The sequence below is a fragment of the Pseudophryne corroboree genome, chromosome 5, assembly GCF_028390025.1.
Source record: "Pseudophryne corroboree isolate aPseCor3 chromosome 5, aPseCor3.hap2, whole genome shotgun sequence".
Taxonomy (NCBI): Eukaryota; Metazoa; Chordata; class Amphibia; order Anura; family Myobatrachidae; genus Pseudophryne; species Pseudophryne corroboree.
Window position 1 is genome coordinate 91,294,353 of NC_086448.1, and position 9,093 is coordinate 91,303,445.

The 9,093-nt window shown below is 44.7% G+C and overlaps 4 pseudogenes; 2 read left to right on the top strand and 2 right to left on the bottom strand.

Moving 5' to 3' along the window:
- Positions 1-7,167: 7,167 nt before the first annotated feature.
- On the bottom strand, positions 7,168-7,285 carry LOC134931202 (5S ribosomal RNA; annotated as a pseudogene).
- A 139-nt stretch (positions 7,286-7,424) lies between these two features.
- Positions 7,425-7,542, bottom strand: LOC134929845 (5S ribosomal RNA; annotated as a pseudogene).
- Positions 7,543-8,082: 540 nt separating this feature from the next.
- Positions 8,083-8,200, top strand: LOC134929846 (5S ribosomal RNA; annotated as a pseudogene).
- A 139-nt stretch (positions 8,201-8,339) lies between these two features.
- LOC134931213 (5S ribosomal RNA) lies at positions 8,340-8,457 on the top strand (annotated as a pseudogene).
- The last annotated feature ends 636 nt before the right edge of the window (positions 8,458-9,093 follow it).

A 9,093-nucleotide genomic window follows, 5' to 3' on the forward strand; every position in this document is an offset into this window, starting at 1 on the left:
TATATCACACTAGTACTGCAGCCGGACAGGTATATATTATGTAATGACGGACCTGCTGGACACTGTCTGTCAGCACTGCAGACTCCTAAAGTAAGCTACTAGTATCAAGAAGATAGAAAAAAAAAAAACCACGGGTAGGTGGTATACAATTATGGATGGACGAGCGACTGCCGACACAGAGGTAGCTACAGCCGTGGACTACCGTACTGTGTCTGCTGCTAATATAGACTGGATGATAATGAGATAAAATTAAAATATATATATATTATATATCACACTAGTACTGCAGCCGGACAGGTATATATTATGTAATGACGGACCTGCTGGACACTGTCTGTCAGCACTGCAGACTCCTAAAGTAAGCTACTAGTATCAAGAAGATAGAAAAAAAAAACCACGGGTAGGTGGTATACAATTATGGATGGACGAGCGACTGCCGACACAGAGGTAGCTACAGCCGTGGACTACCGTACTGTGTCTGCTGCTAATATAGACTGGATGATAATGAGATAAAATTAAAATATATATATATATCACACTAGTACTGCAGCCGGACAGGTATATATTATGTAATGACGGACCTGCTGGACACTGTCTGCAGAATGCGTTTATAAAAACACCACACGACGAGTGTTTAACTTTTTCAGGCAGACAATCACAATATACTGGTGGTCAGCAGACAATCACAATACTGGTGGTCAGTGGTCACTGGTCAGTCACACTGGCAGTGGCACTCTGGCAGCAAAAGTGTGCACTGTACTTAAATGTACTCCTGCTATAACTGCTCCCCAGTCTCACCCACAATTAAGCTGTGTGAGCAGTGAGCACTCAGCAGTCAGATAATGATATACAGTATATGATGCAGCACACTGGGCTGAGCACAGATATGGTATGTGTGACTGTGTCACACTGTGCAGTGTGTATCGTTTTTTTTCAGGCAGAGAACGGATTAATTAAACTGGTGGCACTGGTCACTGGTCACACTATCAGCAGCAAGTAGTACTCCTCCTATATGCTCCCCAAAATTTGTGTCTCTCTCTAGTACTCTAGTCACTCTAAACGGAGAGGACGCCAGCCACGTCCTCTCCCTATCAATCTCAATGCACGTGTGAAAATGGCGGCGACGCGCGGCTCCTTATATAGAATCCGAGTCTCGCGATAGAATCCGAGCCTCGCGAGAATCCGACAGCGGGATGATGACGTTCGGGCGCGCTCGGGTTAACCGAGCAAGGCGGGAAGATCCGAGTCGCTCGGCCCCGTGTAAAAAAACCTGAAGTTCGGGCGGGTTCGGATTCCAAGGAACCGAACCCGCTCATCTCTAATTTAAACTAAATCTTGGAAACCGAGCAATTTGTGCTAATGTAACGTGGCTACTGTCCCGCCTTTAAACTAAACGATACTATTGTGTAATTTGTACTTAAAGGTCGTACCCTTACGCACGTTGCGTAAACACGCGACCGTGCGTATGTCTTTACATTGCGTACTAGTGATGAGCGGGTTCGGTTCCTCGGAATCCGAACCCGCCCGAACTTCACCTTTTTTTTACACGGGTCCGAGCGACTCGGATCCTCCCGCCTTGCTCGGTTAACCCGAGCGCGCCTGAACGTCATCATCCCGCTGTCGGATTCTCGCGAGACTCGGATTCTATATAAGGAGCCGCGCGTCGCCGCCATTTTTCACACGTGCATTGAGATTGATAGGGAGAGGTCGTGGCTGGCGTCCTCTCCGTTGTATTAGAAAAAAAAAACGAGTGACTTAGTTTTAATTGTGGGGAGGATTGGGGACGGGGAGCTGCTGTTAGGGAGTACAGTGCAGGGTTTTGAGTTTAATCCGTTGTTTCTCTGCCTGAAAAAAAACGCTCCACCATATCTGTGCTCACTCAGTGTGCTGCACTGCTGCATGATATATCTGTGCTGAGTGCACTGCTCACACTGCCTAATTGTGGGGACTGGGGAGCAGTTATAGCAGGAGTACAGTGCACAGTTTTGCTGACAGTGACCACCAGTCCAGTATACGTTTGTCTGCCTGAAAAACACTGTGGTGTTTTTTTTTTCTTTCTTCTTGCTAGTTTGTTTAGCAGTCTGCTGACAGTGTCCACCAGGTCCGTTATATAGTATATTATATATATAATTAATCACTAAGCAGCAGTACGGTAGGCCACGGCTGTACCTACCTCTGTGTCGTCAGTGCACTCGTCGTCCATAAGTATAAGTAATACTATACTATCCATCCATCTACATTGTATACCTGTGGTGTTTTTTTTTTCTTTCTTCATACTAGTTTAGCAGTCTGCTGACACTGTCCACCAGGTCCGTTATACAGTATATCATATATATAAGCACTAAGCAGCAGTACGGTAGGCCACGGCTGTACCTACCTCTGTGTCGTCACTCGTCGTCCATAAGTATAAGTAATACTATACTATCCATCCATCTACATTGTATACCTGTGGTGTTTTTTTTTTTCTTTCTTCATACTAGTTTAGCAGTCTGCTGACACTGTCCACCAGGTCCGTTATACAGTATAATATCATATATATAAGCACTAAGCAGCAGTACGGTAGGCCACGGCTGTACCTACCTCTGTGTCGTCACTCGTCGTCCATAAGTATAAGTAATACTATACTATCCATCCATCTACATTGTATACCTGTGGTGTTTTTTTTTTCTTTCTTCATACTAGTTTAGCAGTCTGCTGACACTGTCCACCAGGTCCGTTAAACAGTATATCATATATATAAGCACTAAGCAGCAGTACGGTAGGCCACGGCTGTACCTACCTCTGTGTCGTCACTCGTCGTCCATAAGTATAAGTAATACTATACTATCCATCCATCTACATTGTATACCTGTGGTGTTTTTTTTTTCTTTCTTCATACTAATTTAGCAGTCTGCTGACACTGTCCACCAGGTCCGTTATACAGTATAATATCATATATATAAGCACTAAGCAGCAGTACGGTAGGCCACGGCTGTACCTACCTCTGTGTCGTCACTCGTCGTCCATAAGTATAAGTAATACTATACTATCCATCCATCTACATTGTATACCTGTGGTGTTTTTTTTTTCTTTCTTCATACTAGTTTAGCAGTCTGCTGACACTGTCCACCAGGTCCGTTATACAGTATAATATCATATATATAAGCACTAAGCAGCAGTACGGTAGGCCACGGCTGTACCTACCTCTGTGTCGTCACTCGTCGTCCATAAGTATAAGTAATACTATACTATCCATCCATCTACATTGTATACCTGTGGTGTTTTTTTTTTCTTTCTTCATACTAGTTTGTTTAGCAGTCTGCTGACACTGTCCACCAGGTCCGTTATACAGTATAATATCATATATATAAGCACTAAGCAGCAGTACGGTAGGCCACGGCTGTACCTACCTCTGTGTCGTCACTCGTCGTCCATAAGTATAAGTAATACTATACGATCCATCCATCTACATTGTATACCTGTGGTGTTTTTTTTTTCTTTCTTCATACTAGTTTGTTTAGCAGTCTGCTGACAGTGTCCACCAGGTCCGTTATACAGTATATCATATATATAAGCACTAAGCAGCAGTACGGTAGGCCACGACTGTACCTACCTCTGTGTCGTCAGTGCACTCGTCGTCCATAAGTATAAGTAATACTATACTATCCATCCATCTACATTGTATACCTGTGGTGTTTTTCTTTCTTTCTTCATACTAGTTTGTTTAGCAGTCTGCTGACAGTGTCCACCAGGTCCGTTATACAGTATATCATATATATAAGCACTAAGCAGCAGTACGGTAGGCCACGGCTGTACCTACCTCTGTGTCGTCACTCGTCGTCCATAAGTATAAGTAATACTATACTATCCATCCATCTACATTGTATACCTGTGGTGGCTTTTAGTTGTGCGCAAAATATGGAGAACAAAAATGTGGAGGTTAAAAAAATAGGGAAAGATCAAGATCCACTTCCACCTCGTGCTGAAGCTGCTGCCACTAGTCATGGCCGAGACGATGAAATGCCATCAACGTCGTCTGCCAAGGCCGATGCCCAATGTCATAGTACAGAGCATGTAAAATCCAAAACACAAAAGATCAGTAAAAAAATGACCCCAATATCAAAATTAAAAGCGTCTGAGGAGAAGCGTAAACTTGCCAATATGCCATTTACGACACGGAGTGGCAAGGAACGGCTGAGGCCCTGGCCTATGTTCATGGCTAGTGATTCAGCTTCACATGAGGATGGAAGCACTCATCCTCTCGCTAGAAAAAAAAAAGACTTGCGGCAAAAGCACAGCAAAGAACTGTGCGTTCTTCGAAATCACAAATCCCAAAGGAGAGTCCAATTGTGTCGGTTGCGATGCCTGACCTTCCCAACACTGGACGGGAAGAGCTTGCGCCTTCCACCATTTGCACGCCCCCTGCAAGTGTTGAAAGGAGCACCCGCAGTCCAGTTCCTGATAGTGAAATTGAAGATGTCAGTGTTGAAGTACACCAGGATGAGGATATGGGTGTTGCTTGGGCTGGGGAGGAAATTGACATGGAGGATTCTGATGGTGAGGTGGTTTGTTTAAGTCAGGCACCCGGGGAGACACCTGTTGTCCGTGGGAGGAATATGACCATTGACATGCCTGGTGAAAATACCAAAAAAATCAGCTCTTCAGTGTGGAAGTATTTCAACAGAAATGCGGACAACAGGTGTCAAGCCGTGTGTTGCCTTTGTCAAGCTGTAATAAGTAGGGGTAAGGACGTTAACCACCTCGGAACATCCTCCCTTATACGTCACCTGCAGCGCATTCATAATAAGTCAGTGACAAGTTCAAAAACTTTGGGCGACAGCGGAAGCAGTCCACTGACCAGTAAATCCCTTCCTCTTGTAACCAAGCTCGCGCAAACCACACCACCAACTCCCTCAGTGTCAATTTCCTCCTTACCCAGGAAAGCCAATAGTCCTGCAGGCCATGTCACTGGCAAGTCTGACGAGTCCTCTCCTGCCTGGGATTCCTCCGATGCATCCTTGAGTGTAATGCCTACTGCTGCTGGCGCTGCTGTTGTTGCTGCTGGGAGTCGATCGTCATCCCAGAGGGGAAGTCGGAAGACCACTTGTACTACTTCCAATAAGCAATTGACTGTCCAACAGTCCTTTGCGAGGAAGATGAAATATCACAGCAGTCATTCTGCTGCAAAGCGGATAACTGAGGCCTTGACAACTATGTTGGTGTTAGACGTGCGTCTGGTATCCGCCGTTAGTTCACAGGGAACTAGACAATTTATTGAGGCAGTGTGCCCCCGTTACCAAATACCATCTAGGTTCCACTTCTCTAGGCAGGCGATACTGAGAATGTACACGGACGTCAGAAAAAAACTCACCAGTGTCCTAAAAAATGCAGTTGTACCCAATGTCCACTTAACCACGGACATGTGGACAAGTGGAGCAGGGCAGACTCAGGACTACATGACTGTGACAGCCCACTGGGTAGATGTATTGCCTCCCGCTGCAAGAACAGCAGCGGCGGCACCAGTAGCAGGATCTCGCAAACGCCAACTCGTTCCTAGGCAGGCTACGCTTTGTATCACCGCTTTCCAGAATACGCACACAGCTGAAAACCTCTTACGGCAACTGAGGAAGATCATCGCAGAATGGCTTACCCCAATTGGACTCTCCTGGGGATTTGTGACATCGGACAACGCCAGCAATATTGTGCGCGCATTACATCTGGGCAAATTCCAGCACGTCCCATGTTTTGCACATACCTTGAATTTGGTGGTGCAGAATTATTTAAAAAACGACAGGGGCGTGCAAGAGATGCTGTCGGTGGCCAGAAGAATTGCGGGCCACTTTCGGCGTGCAGGCACCGCGTACAGAAGACTGGAGCACCACCAAAAAAACCTGAACCTGCCCTGCCATCATCTGAAGCAAGAGGTGGTAACGAGGTGGAATTCAACCCTCTATATGCTTCAGAGGATGGAGGAGCAGCAAAAGGCCATTCAAGCCTATACATCTGGCCACGATATAGGTAAAGGAGGTGGAATGCACCTGTCTCAAGCGCAGTGGAGAATGATTTCAACGTTGTGCAAGGTTCTGCTGCCCTTTGAACTTGCCACACGTGAAATCAGTTCAGACACTGCCAGCCTGAGTCAGGTCATTCCCCTCATCAGGCTTTTGCAGAAGAAGCTGGAGGCATTGAAGGAGGAGCTAAAACAGAGCAATTCCGCTAGGCATGTGGGACTTGTGGATGGAGCCCTTCATTCGCTTAACCAGGATTCACGTGTGATCAATCTGTTGAAATCAGAGCACTACATTTTGGCCACCGTGCTCGATCCTAGATTTAAAACCTACGTTGGATCTCTCTTTCCGGCAGACACAAGTCTGCAGGGGTTCAAAGAACTGCTGGTGAGAAAATTGTCAAGTCAAGCGGAACGCGACCTGTCAACATCTCCTCCTTCACATTCTCCCGCAACTGGGGGTGCGAGGAAAAGGCTACGAATTCCGAGCCCACCCGCTGGCGGTGATGCAGGGCAGTCTGGAGCGACTGCTGATGCTGACATCTGGTCCGGACTGAAGGACCTGCCAACGATTACTGACATGTCGTCTATTGTTATATATATAAGGTTGAATTTGGAACCGCACTAGTGTTAATAATCTAAGTAAGATATATGAATAGCATAAGAAAACCAATATAAATGCAGTTGAAAAAATGTGATTAGGAACTGCTACTGATTGGCGGTGCTCCCAGGAAAATTGTAGATTGGACTACAGTTGGGAAGGAGAGACAAGACAAAAAACCCTTGTTTGGGAGCACTCATTTGAATAAATTAAATTAGATTAGATGAGGTAAGTATGGAAAAAAATATAAATACGATAAAACTTAACCTTTAATTGTTTCTCAAATAAAAGGAAAAAAAAGGGGAGGAGGAATAGTATGAAGAATATAGGACTCGTGTCTGGTAATTTAGCGAAAAAAACTTGTTTAACCCTTTTAGCAAATGAGGTACAAGTGGCTAGGAGAAGGTGAAAATATTGGAAGTGATAAATTGGAAGGATATAGGTATATTCAAGTGAAATGAGTATATCCAGGACCGTCACTATTTATGCCTCAATACAAAGGTATCCAAATGGAGAGTGATATGGTAGCAAGTTTGAATGAGCAATGTTGAATGTTGTATTAGAGATAGAGGAAAAAGGGGGCCCACTGCACCTGGTATTCTCAGGGGGTTTCCCATCCTGATACTGACCAGGCCATACCTGCTTAGCTTCCGAGATCGGACAGGATCGGGCGCATTCAGGGTAGTATGGCCGTGGGCCTGGGGTGAGAAAGAAGTGAAAGAAAATAAGAGCAAGATTTCAATGTCCGTGCTGAATACAAATCCACCATAGGTGGTCCGGGAGTGTTTTTCCAGAAACAGACATAGGGGTATAGTCAGTTTTGGAGAATTAAAATGGGGCCCACTGCACCTGGTATTCTCAGGGGGTTTCCCTTCCTAATACTAGCCAGGCCACACCTGCTTAGCTTCCGAGATTGGACAGGATCGGGCGTATTCAGGGTAGTATGGCCGTGGGCCAGTGTGAGGAAAAAATTGAGTGGAAAGGGAGAATGCACTGTTTTAGTGTACTTCACACTCAACCACAACCACTGATGGTTTCGGGATAGTATTTCCAGACAATGTAAAAATAATTGGTGTCTGGGTTTAGGGAGGATGTGTATAGTTGGAGAAATTTAGGAAAGTGATATATGATGTGAGTGTGTGTGAATCATGTCACTAAATGAAAAAAAATTTTTTTTGGGGGGATGTATGAAAAGGTAGAGTGAGGCTTGAAAAAGTTAATTAGAGTATATATAATTTTTTTCAAGCCTCACTCTACCTTTTCATACATCCCCCCAAAAATTTTTTTTTCATTTAGTGACATGATTCACACACACTCACATCATATATCACTTTCCTAAATTTCTCCAACTATACACATCCTCCCTAAACCCAGACACCAATTATTTTTACATTGTCTGGAAATACTATCCCGAAACCATCAGTGGTTGTGGTTGAGTGTGAAGTACACTAAAACAGTGCATTCTCCCTTTCCACTCAATTTTTTCCTCACACTGGCCCACGGCCATACTACCCTGAATACGCCCGATCCTGTCCAATCTCGGAAGCTAAGCAGGTGTGGCCTGGCTAGTATTAGGAAGGGAAACCCCCTGAGAATACCAGGTGCAGTGGGCCCCATTTTAATTCTCCAAAACTGACTATACCCCTATGTCTGTTTCTGGAAAAACACTCCCGGACCACCTATGGTGGATTTGTATTCAGCACGGACATTGAAATCTTGCTCTTATTTTCTTTCACTTCTTTCTCACCCCAGGCCCACGGCCATACTACCCTGAATGCGCCCGATCCTGTCCGATCTCGGAAGCTAAGCAGGTATGGCCTGGTCAGTATCAGGATGGGAAACCCCCTGAGAATACCAGGTGCAGTGGGCCCCCTTTTTCCTCTATCTCTAATACAACATTCAACATTGCTCATTCAAACTTGCTACCATATCACTCTCCATTTGGATACCTTTGTATTGAGGCATAAATAGTGACGGTCCTGGATATACTCATTTCACTTGAATATACCTATATCCTTCCAATTTATCACTTCCAATATTTTCACCTTCTCCTAGCCACTTGTACCTCATTTGCTAAAAGGGTTAAACAAGTTTTTTTCGCTAAATTACCAGACACGAGTCCTATATTCTTCATACTATTCCTCCTCCCCTTTTTTTTCCTTTTATTTGAGAAACAATTAAAGGTTAAGTTTTATCGTATTTATATTTTTTTCCATACTTACCTCATCTAATCTAATTTAATTTATTCAAATGAGTGCTCCCAAACAAGGGTTTTTTGTCTTGTCTCTCCTTCCCAACTATGTCGTCTATTGTCACTGCATATGATTCTCTCACCATTGAAAGAATGGTGGAGGATTATATGAGTGACCGCATCCAAGTAGGCACGTCAGACAGTCCGTACGTATACTGGCAGGGAAAAGAGGCAATTTGGAGGACCTTGCACAAACTGGCTTTATTCTACCTAAGTTGCCCTCCCCCCATAGAGACCATACGCAAATTGCGGATA